Raw genomic sequence first — 25635 nt, forward strand, 5'->3', positions numbered from 1 at the left:
GCTTCCAGTGAGAGTAAAACGCTTTTCCATCAGACTGAACTGCATAGACCACGAGAAAGACTAAGGGATGTTCTACATGCCATAATACCATAGGTCAGTATGGCAGGAGTATCAAGTGTGGCAGAGGATACGGTGGGCACCAGTGATCAAATTATCCTTCTTTCTGAGCAATGAGGTAGGCAGCCGATGGCCTCTCCCTGCTGTGTACCTCTGGGGGGGCGGGGCCGGGGGCGGGGCTAAGGGCGGAGAGTGCTGAATGAGATGGAGAAGTTCAACCATTATGGAACTTCCAGTCCAGAGCGGTTAGAAAAAGAAGAAAAAAGAAAACACAAAAAGTAATTGTATAATGTACTGAGGCCATGACTGAAAACATCAGAGATAAAGATATGAAGGGTGGGAAAATCTTTCGGTGAGAATAGCCTGAGACTTCAAGGATGGGTGGGCACAGGCAGAGTGGAAAGTAAGGCAGAAAAATCTGAGCAGGCAAATACCTAACCCACCCCAGCCAGGAAAATCCTAGAGTGCCACAGGTTGGGAAGCTGGAGACCGACACACTGTGAACAAGAGGCAGGATGTCAGTGTGGATGTGTTTGTCTACAAGCGCCAGGCAGCCTTCCTAAGAGTGCCGGGAACTATAGAGACATCGTTACTACACGTGCGAGGAGCCGGCATACCCTGTGATTGAGTTTGGAACTGGGACAAGTCTTTAGGGACCTGCTCCCATTGTCTGTCATCGGAATGTAAATGGTGTCTCCCTCGTGGTCCGGTGTCCTCAACTCGCTATTCTGATCTATTTCCTGCCGCTGTAACGGTACCAAGCCTAGGCAAGTTATGAACAATAGGTGCTTGTTGGGCTCACTGTTCTGAGGGCCACATATGATGAGTGACGTCTTGCTGCAGACGTCACACGGCAGAAGAAGACACGCTGGGAAGGTACAGAAGTAGGACAGGAAAAGAAAGGTCACTTGGCACTAAGGACTCCATGATAATCGATAGCCTTAATCTATTCATGAGGACAATGTCTCTGTGGCAAATATGTCACCCCTTAACTCCATCATTTCAATATGAGTTCTGGGAGCAGGCAGCCAACACTCAAATCATAGTTCTCCTGAGGGTGGAGATGGACTTGGATTTCCTCTGATCCTGCTCTGGTACTTCAGATGCCATCCCTCATCCTCAAACTATCCAAGGGTCGACACCATCGGTCAACTCATTAGCAACATGAAAGACATGGAGTCTGGATGACTGGAAGACTGGAGACTGAGGAGACTGCAGGAGCTGGGAGCCAGGAAATAGGGATGTGGACCCAGCACACATTCCTAATAATACAAGGGATTCCTTTGGGCTTCTTTCTCTCTCATGTTCGAACCTTGTCCCAGAGTGTCACTTATGCCTGCCTCTGCTTCCTGTCTCTAAGTCCTGGATATGAAGGGATTAACCTGCAGGCCTCAGCCTAGACCTAATGGGTTCTCATGGCTGCAGGCTCTGTCTTCTGAAAGAATTAGGTACCCGGCTCCAAAGAGCTCTGCCTGGTGGTCTGGGTCTGTAGCCCCAGAGGAGTCCTACTGGTGCCACCTACTGCTGGCATGTCATCTTGCTCACTGCCACATTTCCAGGCTGAGCCCAGCTCAGTGTTTAAGCAAGTGAGTGATTGAGACACCATTTCCTTTGCTCACTCCCCTGACTTGGAAATCCAAGGCTTGCCAAATGATGACTCATGTGTGACTCAGCGGCCTGTGGCAGCGGGGTCTCCAGCCCTCTGGAGGCTGCTTCTGCTACAGGATCCCTATGTGACTCTTCCTTTGTACAACACTCACTAGATGCCCAGCACCACACAAAGGCCGTACATGTGTGGCCGATTCTCTCAGCAGCCACTGAGATGGGTACGGTAGCCTCTGTGTGGCAAGTAGATTAGGATGTTGAGAGGTTGAGAGGTTAAAGCACTTATTTGGCTTAGCCAATATGTGGCTACCTCCCTTCTTCAGTTTGTTGCTGTCTTAATTAGAGTTTTATTGATGTGAAAAGACACCATGACCAAGGCAACTCTTATAAGGACAATATTTAACTGGGGCTGGCTTACAGGTTCAGAGGTTCAGTCCTTTATCATCAAAACTGGAGCATGGCAGTATGCAGGCAAGCATGGTCCAGGAGGAGCTGATAATTCTACATCTTCATCTGAAGGTTGTTAGAAGACTGGTTTCCAAGCATCTAGGTTGAGGTTCTTAAAGTCCACACCCACAGTGACACACCTACTCCAACAAGGCCACACCTACTCTAACAAGGCCACACCTACTACAAGGCCACACCTACGAAAGCAAGGCCACACCTACTCCAACAAGGCCATACCTCCAAATAGTGCCACTCCCTGGGCCAAGCATATTCAAACCACCACAGTTGTCAGGTGGCAGGTAGGGTATTCAGGGATTAAATTACAGGTGATCTTGCTTCTTCTTGGAGTAAAGGGAGATATTGAGGCAAGTCACCATAGTAGGCGATATGGTTACAGATGGATGAAAAGTATGGTGATGCCCAAATTGATAGTCTCTGTTCCGCTTGCTCAACTCCTCCCTGGAGGTCTTGTGGTGACCTCTGACCCCACCTCCCAAGCCTGGCTACAGTCCAGTCTCAAATCCACGGTAGCTCTTCATGCTTTCTTGCTGTGGCAATCGTGCCAGTCATAAAGGACCTAAGTTAAATGTGTGTTAGAAGGGATCATGGTGCCTTCATTCCCTGTGTGCTCCAGCCACCTCTTCTAGAGAATCTTGCTGATCAGTATAGATGAGCCCTGCTTTCTCCTCTCCCTGTCTTTGTCTTTGTCCTACAAAGCTCTGGTGTCCGCTCGCTTAGACTGATGCTCCCAGACATATGGCTGGTGCTTCCGTCTCAGCGAACTAACAGATGCAAATGCAGGGCCACACTTCTTCCTCTTACTACAGTCCCATCAGCCCAAGGGCTCCTGTTCTCTCCAAACGAGTCAGGAGGGAGCTCCAGGAGGAGTAATTAATTTGAGCAGATGTGTATCAGTGTCTTAGGAAATTAAAAAAGAAAAAAAAATGTCAGGACAACCCACCTGTGCCTGCTCAGGTCACAGAGCACCAGGGATGCAGGTGGATCTCTTCAGAAAAAAACAACTTGGGGGTAGGGTGGGGGTGGTGCTGTCATCGCAAAGCCTTCCCTCCACAGAAGCCTGTGCCGCCTGGTTCCTCAAAGCTGGTACTCTTTTAGCTTATTTAAAGATTTTACAGGTCATTAAGTACTTGTCAGAGAGGCTTTGGGGACTGGAAAACTTTATGTGAACACGTCAAGACTGAGTATCAATTACGGATCATTCAGAAATGAAGATGTCATATCCTGGAAAGTGCAAGCAAGTGCTTGGGAGTTCACGCCTGGGCTGCCCAAACACGGGCGCACATGCTTCTAAGAGCTGATTGCCCAAACAGGGGCGCACACGCTTCTAAGAGCTGATTGCCCAAACACGGGCGCACATGCTTCTAAGAGCTGACTGCCCAAACACGGGTGCACATGCTTCTAAGAGCTGACTGCCCAAACACGGGTGCACATGCTTCTAAGAGCTGACTGCCCAAACACGGGTGCACATGCTTCTAAGAGCTGACTGCCCAAACACGGGTGCACATGCTTCTAAGAGCTGATTGCCCTCACAAGGAGCCAAGGGCCCCTATGTACGGGGATCGTGGTTTCCTCTCATGATGTGCTCTGGAAACAGGAGCAAGCTTCATTCTGTGCCAGTGTCCTGACTGATGTCTGCTCCACTCAGCAGCACTGTGCTCTGAAGTGAAGACCCGGAGTCCACTTTGATGGCGTTTTAAGAATTCACGTTGTATGGTGCTTCTCTCTGTTCTTCCTTTCCATTTCATAAGGACCCAGTTTCTTACCTTCTGGAATCTATGCTGTGGCCATATGGACTGAATTGGATTCCACGCTACTCCTCACTGTGTTTCCTGAGAAAGACCTGAATGCTTACTGGTGGAGAATTTCTGCAACTTTGTGGATTACAGAAGACTTTTAGACTGATGGTCACACAATTACCCGGGATGAAATAGAGACATTTGTGTCCCTCTCTTTGGCATCAGATTATTGAAATAATGAACTGTAGTGAGAACTCTGGTTTCTTTAAAAGACAGAGAAATGTTATAAGAATATATATTTTTTTTAAATCCCAGGTGTGTGATACAGGCCTGTCTTATCCGCAGACGCTGACTATGCTATGCCTCGTACCCTAGCAGGGGCGTGATTTTGCCAGCTGTAGATAGTTTTTTCGATGTGTGACATTTGGAATTCTGGGGACTTCTGAAAGGGTATATAAATGTTAGTGCCCCCAGAGGGGCTGCAGCTGCTGGTTACTGGTTGCTGGTTGCTACTGTCACAGTTTATTGTTGTTTGTCAAGTGACTGTGGGCAAAGGGATAAGAAGAAGAAATTGGATATTCTGACAGAAAGATCAAACTTGCCCCAAGGAAGTAGATGCCCCTAATCAGCAGGAAGTAGTCTAATGATATTGATGTCCTCTTTCCTCTCTAGTCTTCTTTCTCTCTACCTAGTGTTGTGGGGTTGGAAGGGTGGCACAGAGGTGGAAAAGGGTGGTAGAAAAGGAACCCATAAAGTAGCCAAACGTCCGGTTACAATGGACCTCCAAGAAACTTGCATTTCCCCCTAAGACTCGTGCTGGAAAAAGAGCAAGGCTGAACGCAGCTGGTGCCAGCCAGAGGGAAGCTTTCTCCTGAGAAGAGATTTCACACACTTCGACAACCTGTCAGAACATCTTACTGGAGAGACTAGAGCCCAGATAATGATGATTGACAGGTCCACTCCTGGACCAGGATGGCTTCAGCTTGATGCATATGTCTGGTCCTCTATTTAATCCTGAAATTCAAGTCAGGACCCTGGGGGTGTAGGGGAAGGGACAGCCACTGAACCTCTTTGTTCCTCTTCCCAATGTGGTCACACTGGTTAATATGTATGGATTTTAATGTTCCATTGAGCACAGGTGGCCAATCCTGGTTTGTTAGGGCTGCTGGGACCCAGGTTCTGGCTCTAGCTCCAGTAACAGCATGGGATAAGAATAAAAGTGAAAGGCTCCATCGTTCTTCATGAAGGACGCAGACACTGAGGTGGGTCCCCTCCTCCAGCTCAGACCTTGGTCACATCAGAGCCCTAGAAGTGTCGTAGAGAACATTCACTAAAGTACCACGTGTTGCCCCTGCTCATCTTTGATTGCATCGCCCTGAGACTCTGACCTTTGGCTCTTGGTCCCAGGGGAGTGGGTCATCCAAACTTTGCTCTGGAGTTCTAAAAGTGAAACCATAAAGAAGCCTTTATATGTGAAAATGCCACCTGCCCAGGCAGGACCCTCTGTGTCCCTCTGGCCTTTCTGGCCATCAATACCTTTTAAATATATATTAAAAGATGGCAGATGCGCCTGTTCCTTGACCAGGGCCAAGCTATTGTTTAGTAGCTACACAGGCAAGGGGCTGCCCAGGGGTTATGGTTTGAATTGTGCACCCTCTCTGGGGGCTGGAAGTACACACAGAATGCTTCCCAAGGCACAAGCTTGGTGCCTTTGCTCCTATCAAACATCCTGAACCCTGGCCTTCTCCAGGGCTTGCTCCTAATTCAAGAGGTCCCAGTACTTGTGTGAGACCCCGGGGGCAAACATCACATAGGTCCCAGAGGCTGAGCTGCCAAGAGTCCCTGACCTTGGTCTTGAGCCAAGAGCAGGTGTCTTCCATCTGCTGTGCCCTCCTTGAAATGGTCTTTGGCATTCCAGTGAAGGCCATGGTAGGACTCCAACTTCTGCTATGTAAAGGCCAAGGCTGCTGATTGGCAGCTGGGTTTCATTTGACCTTGAAAGTGAGTTAAAACCAAGCAGTTGAGATATTCTTAAAGTGTGGTCTCCAGGATATTGATGTCAATATCAGCTGAGAACCTATTATGATGCCAGGTTGGGGACTCCATTATGGTTCAAATCCCAAATGTCTCCCACAAGTTTGTGTTTGAAATACTTGGTCCCCAGCTTCTGGTACCATTTTGAAGGGTGTCTTAGATAGGGATTCTATTGCTGAGATGAAACATCATGACCAAAACGCAAGTTGGGCAGTTTATTTGGCTTACACTTCCATATCATATAGTTCATCGTTGAAGGAAGTCAGGCCAGGAACTCAAACAGGGCAGGAACCTGGAGGCAGGAGCTGATGCAGACGCCATGGAGGGGTTCCACTTACTGGCTCATTCCCCATGGCTTGCTTGGCTTGCTTTCTTTATAGAGCTCATGACTAGCGGTCCATGGATAGCCCTGCCCACAATGGGCTGGACCCTCCCTATCAATCACAAATTAAGAAAATGCCTTACAGGCATGCCTATAGCCCAGTTGCACAGAGGCATTTTATTAATTGAGATTCCCTACATCCCAGATGACTTTAGCTTGTGTCAGGTTGATACAAAACTAGCCAGAACAAAGAGTATGGAACCTTTAGGAGGTAGAGCTTAGTGGACAGAAGTAAGTCACTAGGGAAAGGCTTTTGAGGGTAGCGCCTGCCCCTGGGTTCTCATTATCGTCTCCTGCTGCCATGTGAGCAAGCCACTGCCTGGTGCTCCTCCTTGTATGGATGCAGCCATTTCTACCACCATGCCTTCCCCTGCGAGATGAACTAAAACCACTCTGATAGCATGAGCCAAAATACGACTTCTTTTCTTCCCACAAGGTGTTCTGTATCCAGGCCCCTACATACTTGAGGTGGAGGGTGGCATGTTGTGCTTTCAACGCCTCCCTGTGGATTCCCACACCTGGGGAAATCTGACCCACCACCAGGAATAACCAAGTAGGAGTTATTCTTGGGCCCATTGCAAGTTGGTTAGCAACTGTCTCCAGTTAGACCAGCTGGACTGCACAGGACACTTGACCTGTGTGCTCCCTTCCTTCTGTAACTCTTTTGATGCTACCTCTCTGTATTGACTGCTTGCACATAAAAGGTTCCCCTCTTATTTCCAGAATGAAATTCCAGGTGTCTTAACTGGAAATCAAGGCTCCTCCCAGACCTAACTCAGCCAATATTTCACTCATATCCCATCACCTACACCAGCTCTCAACTGGGGACAACTCTGCCACCTATGAGACAACTGGTAAGCCTAGAGACATTTTTTTATTCCAACTAGAGGCTTAGGGATCCAACTGCTGCCAAACACCCTACATGAACAGCAGGTCCCCGGAGAAGAACCATCGGATCCAAATGTCAATAGCCTTGCCCTCCCCTCCAGTGCCAGGCTCCCCTCTCAGCATCCAACTCCTTGGTCCCTGGCTTATGCTGTTAACCTCCTGGTAGGCCTGCTTTCTGATGGAACCCTCCCTCTCCCATAAGACCAGGCAGTCCCAATCAAGGCATCTACCTGCCTAGCCTTTGATACATGCCTCAAGATAGCCAAATGTCATGAAATCCTGTTATCATAGCTGTTGTTCTCTTGAAATCAAAGCAATCTGCATACTCAAATGAGTCCCTCATAGAAGAGGGGCTTCCTCGGACTCTCTCCTGAGGCTCCATTCATTCCCTGCCTCCTGTTCCACCTGGAACTGCATCTAATCTTGTCCCAGCTGCACAAAGAGGAGATGGAAGCCAAAGTATACTAGGGATGAAAGGGAGAGGGGACTCTAAGGATGCAGCTTTTATGAGCTGTTCAGCAGGTTGGAGCTGGACAGCTGCCTGCCAGAGTCAACCACACTCCTACAAGTAACTTCATTCTAACCCTAACCCTAACTCTAACCCTAACTCAATAAACACACTGTTTCAACTCACTAGATGCAATGAAACCATGTCTTTGCCAGGGGATTGTCCTCTCTATCTGGGGTAGAGAGAATTAGATTCCCCTGGGAAATCATACAAGGTCATGCATGGAAAGACCTTGTGCTAAGCCTGCACTTACTTTACAGGACAGCTCCCTGTGTGACCTGGGTGTGACCTGTGTGACCTTTCTCTACACGTGTTCCCAGTAGGTACCAAATCTCTGCTGGCCAAGAGCTGGCTGGCCAGGTGACCACCTCACCAAGCACTCCAAGCCCAAGAATATCACACCCCAGGAAGACCTTCCCCACCCCACCCCCAGACTCCAGCCCCAAACTCTGAAGGCTGGGAGCTATTTCACCTTCTTCTGGTTTCCAGATGCCCTGAAAGCTTACCTTGAACAGCAGATAAAAGCACTCCACTCGGTGCCCCGCCCTCACTTACCTCCCGCCACTGAGCCCACCCTCCTGAATATGCACACCCACACCTCCCACCTCTGTCTGCGCTGTAGCCTGCTGTCTGCAGCGACAAATGGAATTCATGAATACAGTTTGGCAAATCCTAGCACCCAAGTGACTGACAGCGGGTTTTCATACTGAACCCTGCTGGGCGGGAACAATCTCCCTAATCAGGACAGAATTAGAAAGATCTCTTAGTAATGCAGATGGATTCACTAGCAGCAGCACCCCTAGTCCAACAAGGCCCTTCTCTGCCCACATAATTATAAAGGCAGCTGGCTAGCCTCCTGATGCCTGGGCCACCCCACACACTTCCCAGCCTCATATCTGAGAAATAGTGACAAAGGTTATCCAGCAGGTCTGATGTCACACTACTAAACATACATGCCACCTGTCTAACCAGGCTAGACACACAGGATGGATGACCTGGGCCTGAAAATCGACTCCCAAGAGCTCCACTTGTGCACTGCACGTTCCTGGTCCAAGCATCTTAATGCTCCTTGAAGCTCCATCCATCCGGAGAGATCACAGTGTAATAACCACACCTGTATGACACTGGACAGGGCACTGCACACATGTCCATCTCGTTAGCTGTCATTATCCCTATATGAGATGCCAAAGGCTTAAGCAACTTCTCTCCAAGGAGGAGCAGAGCTAGACTCAAACCCTGAGCTCGTAGATCCAAAGCTCATGTTCCTCTCCGCAAGAAACTTTCTCCACAACAGCACGTCTCCCATATCAACAAGACTCCCAGCAAACACTCCTTCACACGCCTGTGGTCACAGCCCAGGGGACCTCTTGGCCCTGATTGTCATCAGTGTCATTACAGTAGCCTTCTCTCTGCTCGTTCGCTCGGATTCCCGTTATGCCATCACAGCCTGGCATTATAAAACAGCCGGTCATAAACATCAACTTGATTACAAGCCCAGACTCTCGCTTCTAATGCATAAGCATGTGTGATGCGTGTGGAGAGAGAAAGAGACACCTCTGTATTTTTGGTTTTGTAAAGACAAATCGTCTCGATTGCTTAATCAATAAAAATGCCTCTCTAACTCCTAGTGTTATTACAAAGCAATTTCGGACAGAGTGAGAAAGAAACAGCAGATCTGTATTCCTGACAGGGCAGACAGGGTCTGATTAGGCTGATGGATGGAAGAGCAGACCCATGCCAGCTCACTGACAGCGTGGTATGGACCCCCAGGTGCTCCCGGGGCAGAGAATGGAGAAAGAAGTGCCTTGCTCCAACCATACCATTGACATGACAGGCCAAAACACAGAGAGGGTGTGGATAGGGGAAGACAGATGTGCCGTCTTTGTCAGAGCAAGGACCAAAGGGCAAGGAGAAGTGATTCCTTGGTGAGACATGCCTGTAATCCCAACACCAGAAGAAGGGAGGCAGGGGGACTACAATTTCCAAGCCAGCCTGGGCTACACAGGAAGGCCCTATCTCCAGGACACTAAGGTGGGGGCAGGGAGACTAAAAAAATAGTACTCACCCCAAAAATAGCACTGTGACCCCTTCTCCTTGTGCCTACAAATTAGGCACATGGCCTTGGATAAGAGCCCTCTCCTCCTTGTTGGCAACACACAGTATAAGAAGGGAGAAAGCCATGATCATTCTTTTACAGAAAGTTTGTCTTTGGTCCCTCTAAGATCCCTTCCTGAAAATAAGGGGCTCACATGACCCAGTCCCGCTTCTCTTCCAGCCTCAGCTCCTGTCTTCGCACCCACACACCCCCTCACTGGCTGTTCCTTGGCAGCCTGCTTTTCACACCTTGGGTGAAACCTGTGCCTTGGATGACCTTTCTCTCGAAACACAACTCCCCAGATTCTCTTGGGGAAAACCTCCACTGTCCTTGAAGACCTGCATAGGTGGCCTCCCAGAAGGCTCTTCCCTGCCTCGCCCCCATATGCCAGAGACCACCCAGCCCCTGCAGAAAGCTGTTGGCCATCAGCAATGCATGGTGATCTGTAGGTGGGTTCCCATGCCTATTCATCGCTTTGTGTACATTAACAGCTTGAAAAAAATGTGCATTGCAAGTTCATATCTCTGTCCCATACTCCAGACTCATATGCCAGCTATATCCCAGATGGGTACTGACATGCCACAGGGGTATAACTAAGACATGACTCTGAACATCCCCATGCAGTCTGGCATTCTGAACTATTTGCTCAAACCAAAGCTGACAGACACCCAACTCTTCTGTCTCGTCAGGTTCACGTCTCAAACCAAGTGGCTTATCTGTCCTGTCTCAGGAGAGGAAGGACATACTAAAGACAGCTAAGTAGAGCTGAAACTGTTGGATATGGATTTTCAAAAGAAAGAAAGAAAGAAAGAAAGAAAGAAAGAAAGAAAGAAAGGAGGGAGGAGAAGAGAAGAGAAGAGAAGAGAAGAGAAGAGAAGAGAAGAGAAGAGAAGAGAAGAGAAGAGAAGAGAAGAGAAGAGACAAGACCAGAGTCTCTCTCTCTCACTGTATATGAAAATAAATCACGGTAAAAAGCCACAAAGGGTAAGAGTTCTAGGAATGTCTTGTGTGACCGTGGATTAGGCCATCAGTTCTCTGATACAGTACCAAAAGCACAATCCGTAAGAGAAAAATTGGTGACTTAGCCTTTACAGAAATTAAGAACTCTGCTCCCTAAAAGGCCCTATTAGGAGAATGGAAAGAGCTCAGAAGGGCTGAACAAGGGGCTCACGGGCCCCACAGGGTGTGTCCTAGATGATGCTCAGCCACCGCCACACCACCACAGCCACCACGAAGTGACGCAAGCCTGTATAAAAGGCAATAATAGCCACCCTTAAAGGGAACTCTGATAAAAGTGACCACATGAAAATGACTCGTAAGGACATTATTCCCAGTGAAATAAGCCAAGCAAAAGGAACTGGCAGCAGGCAGTTCAGAGGTGCCTAGACACAGTCGAATTAATTGAAACAGAAAGTAGAGTGGAGTATCAGGCAACGAGGTGTCACCATGGAAGTAAGCTATAAAGACGTAAAGAGCTCAGATGTAAAGAGTCCCACTAACTGCGAGTTTGTACATGTATTCAATGCTAGGGAACTAAAGTTAAAAACAGTTACTGTAGTAAGTTTTATGGTAAGTGTATCTGGCTACTTCTAAAAAAGACAAAAAAGAAACTGCCAGCTCTGGGCCATCTGGGTAAGATTATCAGAGAGCAAATCTTTCTATTGCCATTTTCTAAATGACAATAAAGGGGGGTCTGTGAAAAAAAAGAATCACGTAATTTAATCTTTTCCATTTTTATAACTATACTTGTTCTTTTGGTTTAAAGAGAAGAAAGGAAGGAAGGGAGGGGGGAAGGGCTGCTACAGACTGGCAGAAAGTATTTACAAATCACATATTGGATACAAGATTCATATCCAAGATACAGTTTTTTTTCAGTCTCAAAATTCAACAATAAGGCAAGTAACAATGAATAAAAAAAATTCAGAAGACAGATTTTACAAATAAGCAATTGGGAAAATGCAAATTAGCCCTGCAGTTACACACCACTGTGCGGGGAATGCATTGCCCGGGTTTTTATTTAAAGGATAACAGTATATGCCACTGAGGACGGAGAGCGGCCAGAGTCCTCGAATTGTGTTTGCATCTAAAGCTGCATTTGAGTGTGTACAGCAGCCTGATTTAAAGCTGCTGAAGAACTAAAACCAGCCCAGCCCCCCTCCACTGTGAAGGAAGAAACTACCATCTCTATACAACAGAGTACTTACTGCTCAGGAGTAAAACGGAGTAAAAATTTCATCTCTGCTCCCCACAGATACATCCCAGATGCATTATACTGAGTGAAAGAAGCCAGACCCAAAAGCTACCTCCTGCTTGATTCCATTTATATGATACTCTGGAAAAGGCATGCCTCCGGGGACAGGAGAGAAAAAAAAAAAAAAAAAAAAAAAAACCCGGATCAGTAGCTGCCAAGGCTGTAGGCGGGAGGCGGGCTGACTATAAGGAGCAAGGGGTGTTCCTTATCTCGGTTGTAGTGCTGGCTGTAAAACTTTGGGGCCCTCAGACATCAGGAAACCCTCAGCAGAGCGAGCCTCATGACGTGTGTGCTACACACCTTCTCGACAACATGCCAGCCCAAGGCCCGGGCTGCCCACTTAGGGTTGGTGCCTGCCAGGCCACCCCATCCCAAGCTCTGCCAATTCTCGTCCAGCCCACGGCAACTCAGAGCTTCTTAGCTTCTCCTCCCCTATAGTTTATTCTTAAAAAGCTGTCAAAATTACTTTTTTCAAATATAAATCACACAGTGTCACTCCCCTGCCTAACTCCTCCAATGTCTTGTCGCATTTTAGAATAAAACCCTAATCCTTCCTGGGGGTGCAAAGTGAAGCCTGCCTTTCAGACCTCAAACTTCTTAGTCAACACCCACCCTCTGATTGTGACCACCACCCTGGCACCTGCCCACTTTCCTGAACATACCAGGCATGTCCCCAGTGAAGGGCTTCATCCCTTGTCCCCAGTCTCCATGTGGATCTGATATGTTACCTCCCTATAATTGACCGAACAATTCTCACATTTCTCCTGCAAGACTCACAGCTCATTAACCCTAGGGTTTTCATCTTGTCCTAAGACTTGTCACTTCCTGATTCACCACCCCCCCCCCCCGACTGCACCTGCTCCATGACAGCACCATCATCAGCCTTGTTCCTGGCTAATCATCAGGTGGGACTGCACACAGTAGGTGCTCAGGGCAAGGCCTGCACACAGTAGGTGTTCAACAGATGCTTAAACTCGGCTTTTATGTTCAGGTAAGAGTCTGTCACTTAGCCTTCCCAAAAACTCTCTGAGGACACTGTCATTTAGACAGAGGGAAGCCAGGCGCTGCCCCTGGGGCCTTCCTGGCCCCACTATGGGTGGACAGAGAAACCTGGCGAGTTTGGATTACAGTAGAGATGAACTCAAACTCAGCTTCATCTGGTGTCTCTGGATAAGTCTCCTCCTCCTCCACTACTCGGAGCATGTGTGTGATAGGCCAGGGCAGGAAGGAGGCAGAAAGATAAAGTAGGCCAGAAATGGCACCAGCTAGCTTGCTCGGTCAAGACCTCAGCCCTTGTCCAGCCTGCCACCATCCTTGCCCAACTCCCACGGGCCTAAGGACAATTGGTAAATGTTAGAATTTGAGATCCAAATCTGCCGAGTGGTACTGAATGCCAAGTATGAGGCTGGCACCGTGCTAAGCAATTGTATGTCCCATTACAGAAGGAGGTGGAGGCAGGATTCCAACTCGTGGACCTACTATGTTCCAGAAGCTCTAGCTTCACTCTATATAACCCCATAACCTTGGCAATAATACCCTTATTTTTTGTTGTTGTTGTGGTTTCAAAGACCATACATATTTTAAGTGGCAAAGCCTTCTGAAATAGCCCATGTCCAGGGCTATTTCTATGGTATATGTGGAGCCATGCCTTCCCTTCATCGGTCAGCCCAAGAGGCGGAGCCCCATATGCAGCCTCCCTTTTGTACCCCAGGCTGTGCCCACTTCTATCTCTCCATTGTCCCACTTGCTGCACCAGGGTGCAGACACGCAGCTAAGACTAGCTTTCCCCAAGTAACCCAACCCCAAGAATAGGGACAATGTCCTCTTGGTCCTCTCTCTTTCTCCTCCCGCCTCCTTTTCTGTCCCTCCACCTCGCTCTCTGTCTCACTCTACATCTGTTTCCTGCATTCATACACTTACATACACACATGTATGCACACACTGCCACTACTCCTTTGCCAACTCATTTCTTCCAATCACAGCTCTGGCAACTGGCCACAAAGAGTACAAATATTGAAAGGTGGTCTGGGCTGTGGCTGCAGTCCTGGCCAAGATGGTAGTGGTGGTGCATGCACAGGGGCCTGTACTCCTTGGCAGCCAGGACCTGTAGCTGAGAAGACAGGAGACAGGAGGGCAGGGACTGACATAATTTCATGTCTGGCCTTTTCTAGTCAGCAAGCAAAATGACTCTGCGATCCCCCAGCTCTTTAAATTAGCTGTGTTTTACAATCCCCTTGTCTGGCAGAAAATGTCCCATTAAATCTTAATGATCTGCCTTCCAAGAAGCGTCCCTGCCCCTTCATCCCTAGGAGAACTTATCTCTAGAATTCCAAAGTGAGGGGCTAGTGGGGGAAGGGGGCAATGAGCACTCATAAGATGGGGTCCCAACCATCTCTCATTGGGCAGATGCCTTCAGAACCAGAAACCAGACCAAGAGTTTCCCCATTATCCTGGTCTACTCTTCCAAAAGAACCTCATGGCTGGCACTGTCCTCCCAGGCACAGTCTGTCCCCACCAGGATGACCGTCACCCCTTCTAGCTATTTGTAAACATCTGACTGCCAGCGACCACTGGCTCCAGCCCACAGGGACAGTTTGGGACAGCAGTGAAGCAGGTCCCGTTTCACCTGTGCTTAGAGAGACCGGAGGAGAAATTTTCCTTGAAAAGAAAGCTGTCACATGACCTTCAGGACTATTCAAATATTAACCACCTGGATAAACAGTTTCTTCTCTGTTCTCATTATCACCTCTCCGGCTAGAACTACCGTGCAGTATTTCTCTTTTATATCCAGAGGAGGCAACATTTAGGGTGATTCCTGGGGAGAGGGGAAAGATGAAAGGAAGAGAAGGAGAAGAACCCAGAGGGAACCCGAGTCCCTACCGCTCCCCACCCAACTATCAGGTGAGAAGGCAGAGACCTGAAGGCTGGCCCCTGAACCAACCCAGCCCCGAGGTCCCAGCGGGACACTGAGGATAGATTCCTGAGGACCCACGTGGCTCCGAGGGGTCTTTGCATGCCTCCAGCCTCATCACTCCTTGGCCCTCCCTAGAGGCACAGCGGGGGGCCAGGATGACTCTCCACGAGCACCCACAGCTCCTCTTCGCCAGGGCTCCTTGTCGCTGACCCTGAATTACACCTTCCACAGTCTCAGCTGGGTTCTCCTCTCCGGTCTATTCTCTCCTCTCATCACCTTAGGCTTTCACCTCACTCTCCTTGGTCCAGAGGAGACACAGGCATTTGGGTCTCAGCCATGTGTCTTCCATTGCCACCTAAAGGCCTCATCAGTCAAGGGCAGCTGCCTCCATACGGAACACCACCCGTCCCTAGGCGGGGAAGCCCAGGTTGTCCGGAAGTCCAGGCTCACTGAACGGAAGAGATAAATCTATTACCAACTTCCATCAGTGCAACCAATTTGAAAGTTATTATTGTGAGTTCTTAAGACGTCAACAATGAGGAATCCTATTGTCCCACTAATTAATTCAGCAATCTCCATGAAATAAGAGGAGCCATAATTGTCATTCCAAACTCACCCCTCGACCACTGGAATCAACTAATTAAACAACAATCAGCCAGCACTGGGCTTTCAAGGGGAAGATGGACTGTTCCTTTTTATAGCTGCAATTAGGCGACACATTCAATAATCAGAATGAAATACAAATTCACCCGGGAGCCCAGTAAATTATGGCCATTCATACTTTGTTTTCCTCTGGTTACCTCCCAGAAAATAAAAGGGGTGGCATCATGACATGCAGCAGGGTGTTGTCTGCATTGCCTATAAGCCAGTCCTTAAAGTACCTTCTAACTCAAGGGGTCTGTTTGCCGTGTGGTTCAGAGGAAAAAAAGAGAAGGCTTCTGCTGACAAGGTCCTGCCCAAGGCTACACCCAGAGGAGATTTGAATTCCCTGTGGTCTCAGAGAAAATGGTGGAGAAAAAGACAGGAGTGGGAGTCCTGCACCACGATCGGATCCACACCCCCCACTCACACACTCACTCGATCAAGTGTAACATCCAGCCAGGTGTGCAACAGATGGGAAACCCTCTGCGTGTCCAACAGAAATGCTTCGAGCGAGGAGGACGGCTTTGACGACAGTGGGAGCACTCACGCCCAAGGAGAGAGAAGCAAAGTGAAGCAGACAGAGTTCACAAGAAGCCACTGAATCGGGTACAGGGCAGTGGCTGGGCGGCAGGGAGCGGAGAGGAGAGCGTGGGACGGATGATAAATGGAAAGATAGTCACTCTGAGATGCTGTCAGCCACCACAGGCTGAGGGGAAAACACTCTGTCTTTAGAAGGTGCCAAAATGGTCACGTCCTCCACAGGGGCTGCCAGGATCCAGCTGCTGATGGGCCTCCTGAGCAACAGGAGCTGGGGGAGGGGTGGGAGCATAGCACAAAAGGCTGGAGAGAACATTGCTCACTTGATCCTTCTCAAACCCCAAGAGAGCAAATTGGGAGTTATTTTTCAGAACTAAAGCATGCCATTGCTTTAGACCAGTCAGGTAAAGGGATTTCTTTGCAGACAATGGGGATCTTACACTTTCAGTGTTAGAAGATCTCTGGAGTCAGAGGTCTCTTTCTCGGTCATTCAGTATAGACATGGGCATGTAGCAGGTTACATAGAGAGACTTAGTCCCGGCTCGCCTCTTTCCTCAGCTGGGAATCTCCAAGCCCAGAACCCCATGAAAGAACGTGTCCAGGAGGCTGAATGATGTAAAAATGTGTCTGGGGGGGGGGGGACACTGGTGACAATTACCTAACAAAGGAGGTTTTGTTTAGCTTATAGTTAGAAGGGATACAGTGTGGTTCTGAGCTATAGAACATGGCTTGGCAGTTAAGTGCATTCATTGCTCTTCCAAAGGACCAAGGCTTGTTTCTCAGCACCCATATTGGCAGCTCAGAACCTCCTGTAACTCCAGGTCAGACTCACTCTTTTGGCCTCTTTAGAAATCTGTACACATGCACATACAAAGAAACTGGTACGTGTGTGTACATACGCACACACATAAATAAATAAATAAATAAATAAATAAATAAATAAATAAATAAATACTTTTTAAATTTTTTTCCAAGAGCAGATAAGAAGTGCGATCAGACTATGGAAGTCCACCTCCCAGTGACCTACTTCCTCAAGCAAGACTCTACCTTCTGACGGTTCCACCGCCTTCTAAACAGCATCACTAGCTAGGGACCAAGAATTTAAATATACCCCACTCTGAGAGATATTTCCTGTGATGGTTTGTATATGTTTGACCCAAGGAGTGGCATTATTAGAAAGTGTGGCCCTGTTGGAGTAGGTGTGGAGTCACTGTGGGTGGGGGCTTTAAGACCCTCACCCAAGCTGCCTGGAAGTCAGTATTCTGCTAGCAGCCTTCAGATGAAGATGGAGAACTCTCAGCTCCTCTGCACCATGCCTACCTGGATGCTGTCATGTTCCCTCCTTGATGATAATGGACTGAACTTCTAAACCTGTAAGCCAGCCCCAACTGAATGCTGTCCTTGTAAGAGTTGCCTGGGTCAAGACATCTCTTCACAGCAGCGAAACCCTACTAAGACATTCCCCATTCTTCAAACCACAGCAAAATGTGTCCATTTACTTGATCGAGCACCGATTCCATAACATCGATGTGTAAACACCTCAGCTCAGTAGAGGCTACAATAGCCGTGACCAGAAGGGAAGGGAATGGCAATAATGAGAGGCAAGATTGAGGGGTGACAGCCTGCCAAAGAAAGAGATCTTCAGTGGAAACCTGAATAATGACCCAGAGTCAGCCAAGGCCTCTGCTTGCTCATCTGTAAAATGGGAGCGATAAGAACGTCTTTGTAAGCCTTAGTGAGGTGATTACTGGCACTGTCCCCTGTACACGTTGCCATGGTTACTGCTCAGCTTGCCCAACATGAGATGCCACCCCCACCAGCCCTGTGGAGCCTCAGTATGTCTGCCACAGGGAAGAGGAGCCTCACTTGTTCTTTAGACACCCATGATAGGCTGGAGAAAAGCCACAACGTGGAGAACAGAAGCAATAGAGATAAATGAGAATCAAGACAGAAAGGAAGGGCTGGGGCCAAAAGACATGAAATGTTTCATTTGAGGTCAGTGATGGGGAACTCTGCTTAAATCTCTGTGGCCATAGACAACCACTATGAGCAGTGAGTGACTCGGGCAAGGCCCAAGAGGTGACAAGGTTAAAGACACACAAAACCTCTGAAAAAGCTGTGTGGTTTCTTATGAAGGCTGTGGGATTCCTGTAACTCTGTGTTCCCAGCCCCCCTCCTCGCCCCCGGGACTGCTAGCCTGGGCTGGATCAGAGTCTAGCCTTCTCACTCAAGTCTCATCTTCTAACTCTGGAGCTGTGAGGTGAGCCACCAAGGATTCAGGGCCCACTTCCCTCAGCTTGCCTAATCATCCCCTTTGTTCGACAGTTTCCATATTGTCTGTGGGACGGTTGCCGGCCCCCAAGGTGACAACAGTTTTCCTGAATGTTCTCAGGGTCTAAGGCCCTTGAAGAGTAGCAGCCCCAGCCAGGTAGGCCAGGAGATGGGTTAACAGAAGCTGGAGGCACCACCACTGTCTTACTGCAGTCTGGCTTAGTGTCGGTCCTGACCACCTCCACACATTAGAGTCTAGAGATTCCTGAGCCTTAACCTGAACCCGTGTGACCTCCTGGTTCTTGATGTAGCTCCATCCACACACTGTCTACAGCAGCCATGACCCCAGCCTGGACTGCAACTCCAATCTCCCCCCCTTCTCTGTCCACAACAACTTAATCAGGGACCGGTCCAGATCCTGAGTCTCCCAGTTTTGATTTTCCATTGTGGGTCCATGTCCTCCTTCACACAGGGAGGGCAGATTTGAGCTGGGCCTCACAGGACCATAAGCTGTTGCTGAGCTGAGGCCTAGGTTTGCAGCTGTGGTTGGTCCTGGGTAGAGTGAGCAGGCATAGCCAATAGAGAAACTCCTCACTATCTATTCAGCTGCTTCTCAGCATCAAACTGCCAAGGACTTCCTCATCGCACCCGGCCCTCAGCAGTAAATACAGATTCTGATTTAGAGTCCTCAACATCACAGTCGAGGGGAAATTCTCACAGGCGAACCAAGATTCATACTCTGACGACAATGGCAGGATTAGCTTTATTGATCAAGTATCAGCATCATCAAAGACAAATACTTACAGGGCTCTTGTTCACACACAACAGCTGCTTCTCCTTCAACCAGGGAAGGAGAACTCACTCGCAGGATGTCTTACAGAGCCCACAAAATCAACCTGGTTTCATGACTTTAATTATGGGCCACTAGAGGTCATTAGCCTTAAATGCACTGTAAATACTTCAAACTGAAAGACGCTGACTTTATAGTACCAAAGCCTGGAACTTCATTAGATGGGTAAGACCGAGTGAACGAATGAAGGGAGGAAGGCACAGAACAGGGACATCTCTCCGTGGCTGCGGCCCTGATTATAGAATTTATGGATGACTGAGGCCTCTTGCTTTTCCATCTTCTTGCAGAACATTTAATGGCCTTCCTGGGGTCATTTCATTACTAATTTGTACCTTAATCAGAAGCAGGGGGGGGGGCGGGGGGAGGAAGCAGGAGAAACAGAAAGGAGTATGTCGCAAATCAATCAGCGTTGTTCCCTTTAACAGCTCTGGGAGAGACTTGAGTGGATGCGAACATTGAGACTAATGGCTAAAAGTTGAGCTTGGGAATTATCTGTGCGTTTATTTATGCATGACTTCTGGCATCCACTCTGCCTGGAAACCTGCCCAAGAAGATGAAGCTTTGGAAAGTGACTGATAGAGGGGAGGGGAGGGGAGGAACAGAGCGGACCAGACAGCACCTCACCCCCAACCCCACCTGAACAGGCAGCCTGCAAAGGACTCCTCCCTACCTCCCACCTCAGTATGTGGGCACACAAGGTGGCTCTCAAAGGCTGTCAGCAGATGTCACTGCCCTCCTCCCTCAGGTGCCTGTTCCATGCCTACAGTTTCCCAGTAAAGGCTACAAGGTACGATGTAGAGGGGCACATAAGTAAGGGTGGAGGGGGCACATAGGGGCCTGAAAGTTGTGTTCCTTCTAAATCCATGTTTTGACATCGGAGCCCCCGAGGTGAGTATGGAAACTTTCCAGGGTGATGACATGAGGAACGCAGTGCCCTTAGAAAGAAATAGCAAAGCTTATTCTTGCCTCCTCTGTTCCACATCAGGACAGAAGGACGTCTGTCTGTAAACCAGCAAATGGAACTGGATCTGTCAGCGTCTTGTGTTTGAATTTCTCAGGCTCTGGATTGGTGAGAAATGACCATTTGATGTTAAAGCTATCCAGTCTCTAGGAGTTCCTTCCAAAAGCTCCTACAGACGAAAGCAGGATGCCTTCAGAGTAGCATAAGGAGGCTCCTGTGACAACAAGGAAGGGGGACAGCAACGGTCACGGTTCTTATAAACCACATTTCCCACAGTCAAGTACCCCAGTCATCCAAAAAAGTGTGAGACATTCAGGTCGCCACTGGATACTGGAACTTCTTCCTGGCAGGTCATACTGTAAACGGAGTCAAAGCAAGGGTGCAGGGCATCAGAGAGGCAAACTTCAGCTGAGGAGCCTGCCAGACAGGCAGAGGACAGCAGATGAGAACATGTGCACAAGGCAGGTCTGTGGTCTGTGGTGAGGGTTAGGGGCAGGGGCTGTTCCCATCCAGCCAATGGGATCAGGAGTGAATATCACTGTTCTGAGGGAAACCAGCAGGGGTGCCACTTAGCGTGAGGTAAGAAGGTCTCTCCAGTCAGCCTCAGTGAATATCAAGCCCCTCCTGCAAGGCTAGGTAAGATCCTAGGAAAAGAGACCCAGCATGGGGAAGGAACCATTATGCACCAAGCATAGAAAGCAGCCAGCCAGAGTATGAGAGAGTAAAACAGACCATGGGCACCAGGGGGATGCTCATTACCAAGTCCCCAGCAGCGGACTGACTGTCCTTGCAACCAGGGAGAACTCCTATAGAGCATGCTCCAGCATAACAACACAGCAAACACACAGTAAGATCAGGTAGGATCCCAGGAAAAGGAAGTGTAAGGGACAGAAAGGCTAATGGGGTTCCAAGGCAGAGAACAGCTTGAAGCAATCCCCCCAAAACATCACTGTGACAGGTCTGGGGAGCAAGTGACACAGAAGTCTCAAGTAATCAGCCAAACAAACCAACCTAGAGGAAAATCTACAAAAAGAAAAACAAGCAACAACAAAATCGACCAACCAAAGAAACAAATACAAATTAACCGAGCAGTCACCAATGTCAGGACAATCCCAGACATGAGGAGAGAAATAATAAGGCTGGTAAAATTGAGTGAGATGCTCGCTGTGAAAGCGTGAGAGCCCCCGTTGTAATCTTACACACCCGTGTAGAGGGCCATGAGTCTATAACTGCTCTAGAGTAAAGGCAGGAGAATCCTGGAGGATTGCTGTTCAGCCAGTGTAGTGGTTTAAATGAGAATGGCCCCTTTAGGCTCATATATTTGAATGTTTGGGCTCCAGTTGGTGGAACTGTCTGGGAAGGATCAGGAGGTGTGGCCTTACAGGGGAGGTGTGTCAAGGAGACTTTGAGATAAGCCTACCCTGTTCCCAGTTAGCTCTCTCCACCTTGTGGCTATATGTCTCAAGATATAAGTTTTCAGCTACTGCTCCAACACCATGCCTGTCTTCTTGTTAGCATGTTCTCCACCATGATGGTCACGGATGCTGACCCTCTGAAACTGTGATTCCCCAAACAAACTCTTTCTCTGTAAGTTGCCCTGGTCATGCACAATGTCTTATCACAGCGATCAAAAAAGTAACCAAGACAGGTGAGTCTGTGAGCAACTTGATCTCAAAAACTAAGTGGGAGAAGAAAATGAGCAATGTGAACCTCTGGCCTCCATGTGCGTACTCAAGGGCGTCTGCACACACTACAGGCAGACACCACACTCACACAGACAGCCACACCCACCAGCCACACCCACCCACACAGAGGAAACAACTATGACACATGAGTCAATTGTGAATAATATTCAAGTTGGCATAATAATGTAAATTCTGAATATTGACTTAATGACTATTTAAAACAAGAATCAGAGGGGATGGCAGTTTAAGACACTCGAATCTCATTACCATAAATAGAAAGTTCAATAATGCATGCAATCAATGCATTAAAATATAGCAACACACGTACTATAAAAATAGGTACAACTGAGAAGAGAGAGCTAGAACCTGCTGTGGACCATTGCTTCAGAGAAGAGATGCTGGGATGCGGAGACAGAGCAACACTACACCATTAGAAGCCTTTCAAACACTTCTCTTATAACCTAAAAGCAATGATCATTATTTTTCTTAAATTCCCAAGCCTGACCCTCTATGGCTGACAGTGAAATGATCCCCAGTCACTTGCGCTTCATCTTTCCCTAGGGGGTCTCTCATTCATTATTGCTCCTAGCAGCCAACTCTCCTTTCATATACGGCTTTGCTTATGCCTTAAACTCAAAAAAAAAAACACGTTTGATGAGATCAGAGAGTGGTAAAAACACCAGTGGAGAAGGGACAAGAGGACACTCCCTCAGCTAGCCCCCTCCCTCAGATGGCTCCTCCCTCGGCTAGCCCCTCCCTCCGATGGCTCCTTCCTCAGATGGCTCCTCCTTCGGCTAGCTCCTCCCTCGGATGGCTCCTCCTTCGGCTAGTCCCTCCCTCAGATGGCTCCTCCTTTGGCTAGCTCCTCCCTCGGATGGCTCCTCCTTCGGCTAGCCCCTCCCTCAGATGGCTCCTCCCTCGGCTAACTCCTCCCTTGGCAAACTCCTCCCTCAGGTGGCTCCTCACTCAGCTGAAGGTCTTAGACCCTTCAGACCTTCCTTTCCCAGTCCATCCAGTCCAGTTCCTGCCACCATTTAGGGTTTTCCATTGTTAAAATTGTAGAGTCCACGGCTTCTCCCTGGTCACATCAGGGTCCTTCTTGCCATTCCCACTTCCTTGTTAATGACGCTCTTTTTCCCCCCATGACTGACACCATGTGTTTGGGGGAAGCTAACCTTCACTCCCCCAACTCAAGTCAGTGAAACATCTCTGTCATTTACTAAGGGCTATCTATAGACAAAAATAGGAGGATGAAACTAGACATGGTAACTAACTACCATCATCCAAGAGCTAGAGAGGCTGAGGCAAGGGGGTGGCCATGCGTTTGATGTCAGCCTGAGCTGACATCTATAGGATGAAAATTTGAAAAGGGAGATAGGGGAAACAGGGCTGGTATACCACCAGCACAGAGCACTTGCCCAGTGTGGTAGTTTGAATGAGAATGCCCCCCGAAGGCTCATGTGTTTGAATGCTTGGTCAACAGTTAGTGAACTGCTTAGGAAAGATCAGGAGGTGTTACTGTAGAAGGAATGTCACTAGAGGTGACCTTTGTCGTTTGAAACACCCACACTCACGCTATTCTGAGTTAGGCTCTTGCCTAACTTTAACTCTGCCTCTTGGGGATGTCTCAGCTACTGCTCCGACACCATGCCTGCCTTCCTGCTGCCATGCTCCCACCATGATGGTCACAGAGTCCCTCCGACATGGCAAGGCTTGGTCATGGTAACTCTTCACTACAATATCATTGTAGCTAAAACACCTAGTATGTCTGAGGCCTGGGTTCTATGCCCAACATCATCCAAACAAAACCAGAACAGTTTGGAGAACGAGAAAAGGAAACCTTTTACCCTTGGGTAAAGTATTAAATGTATTACAGCCTTAGTTTTCTCACCTATAAAAAGAGGCGATCACATCTGTTCCAGTCCCAAAGGGCTCTCAGCACAAACCAGACAGCCCCTCAAGCAAGAACTCGTATTATTGCTGTTTCTATTATTATCAGTCATGAGTGTGTGTGTGTGTGTGTATGTACATGTACTTGCCCATGTATGTGAATATGGAGGCCAGAGAGGACATCTGGGGTCTCCCTCAATCACTCTCTATCTATATTTTGAGGCAGTCTCTCTCACATAACCTGCAATTTGACCTCTGGGCTAGACTGGATGACTTGCAAGCTCCCAGGAGCTTCCTATGTCCACACTCCATCCCTCAGTGCTGAAGCTCCAGGCATTTGCCACCACACCCCTCTTTTCATTTGGATGCTGGAGATCTGAACTCAGGCCCCAGGCTTTCCAGCAGACACTGTTACCCACTGCGCTGTCTCCCCAACTGCAGCCATGATCGTTTTTTTGGAAGGCAGCAGGCTATGGAGTCTCCTGCCTAGCTGGAGACCCACGTACTGAAATAAAAAGCTGGCATCTTGGTCACCCTTGTGTCCCCTGTGAGCCACTGGGTTCCAGCAGCATGGTCTATTATCCAACCTGCAGCCATGCCAACTACCCCACCCGCAGCAGCAGACGCCCGGGGCACAGGCCTCACTCGGTGCCTCAGGCAAATGGCTCTGAGCACCTGTGCCACTTCCCTTCATAAAACCAAATCGCTCACTAACGTTCCTCAGCTCCTTTCATCCGAATGGCAACAGCCGTTGTTCTTATTGGATTGTAGATGAATCACTTGAAATATATTTTGGGGCACATTATAGAGGCAATAACATAAAAGTAACCTGGAAAATGGTTCTGTTTTGTTTTCTACTTTGCAAACCCAAACTGGAGCCTGGGGTTGTGTTCCAGATTTTTGTCGTCTTTTTTAAACAGAGGTCTTTTTTGCTTACTTCCTCTTCATGCTGGGAGAGGAGACAGGTAAATCTCTCCTGGCTTGGGAGGGAAACCCTTCAGGGAATCCAGCCTGGTATCAAGGAGGAAGGGCTGGGTGAGAGCAGGCAGACCCACACCCTAGACTTGACATCTGGAAAATGTGGCTGAAAAAAGACATTCACCTCAGGCTCCACTGAGGACAAAAGTGAAGATGAAGAACTGAGGCAGGATAATAGGAAGAACTGGCTCATCTCGAGACAGAGGAAGATACAAGAGTGTACAAGTCTTGGCTGGAAATCTTCAAGGGCCAGACACCTACCTTTGAAAGCTCAACAATATGCCAGATACACACTCAAGACACAGAGTTATACTCCCTGATACTCCAGATACCCACACGCAATTCAGAGCCACGATCAAGCATCTTGGTAGAGCATATGGGCTCCCTGCTGTGGCCAGAGCCTTCTTCTCTGCCCTGGAGGCCACCATTTCCCCCATTTTCTTCCCCAGTTCAGAAAGTGCTGACCTCCTTCTGGCTGCCTCCCCTTCAGTCCTGGCACTCAGAACCTTCAGCCCGTCTGTTCTAAACCCTTGGCTCTGCTGACTCTGAGAGAACTCCCTGTCCTCCACAGCTCCAGCCCTGGAGCTTTCTGCACCATGCTTCTGGAGCCCTTCAAAACCTTCAAGGTAAGAACAGAGAGAGAGCCCTAGGAATATCCCTCTCTGTTGACGTCAACAATTAGAAATTCAGCTGGATGGCGGTGGCAGTGGCGGTGGCGGTGGCGGTGCGTGTCTTTAACCCCAGCACTCTGAAGGCAGAGGCAGGCCGATCTCTATGAGTTCAAAGCCAGCCTGGGTCAACATAATGAGTTCTAGGACAGCCAAGGCTACAAAGAGAAATCCTGTCTCGAAAAACCAAAACCAAACAAAAAGAACTAGAAATT

General features: G+C 48.5%; 1 protein-coding gene across 9 annotated transcripts in view; it reads right to left on the reverse strand.

Annotated features, from left to right (window-relative positions):
• Grik4 (glutamate receptor, ionotropic, kainate 4) overlaps positions 1-25635 on the reverse strand; it is a 426819-nt gene that overhangs the window by 352048 nt on the left and 49136 nt on the right. For 2 of the 9 annotated variants that reach the window (XM_030244014.1, XM_030244011.1), the window contains exon 1: positions 11978-12123. The exons of 6 other annotated variants lie outside the window; for them this stretch is intronic. The gene's annotated coding sequence lies outside the window, so the exon portion shown is untranslated. Of the gene's footprint in view, positions 1-11977; positions 12124-25635 lie in introns of those variants that run through there. One more of the 9 variants, XM_030244015.1, reaches the window with a different exon arrangement.

This window comes from Mus musculus, chromosome 9 (assembly GCF_000001635.26).
Source record: "Mus musculus strain C57BL/6J chromosome 9, GRCm38.p6 C57BL/6J".
In the NCBI taxonomy this organism is placed as follows: domain Eukaryota; kingdom Metazoa; phylum Chordata; class Mammalia; order Rodentia; family Muridae; genus Mus; species Mus musculus.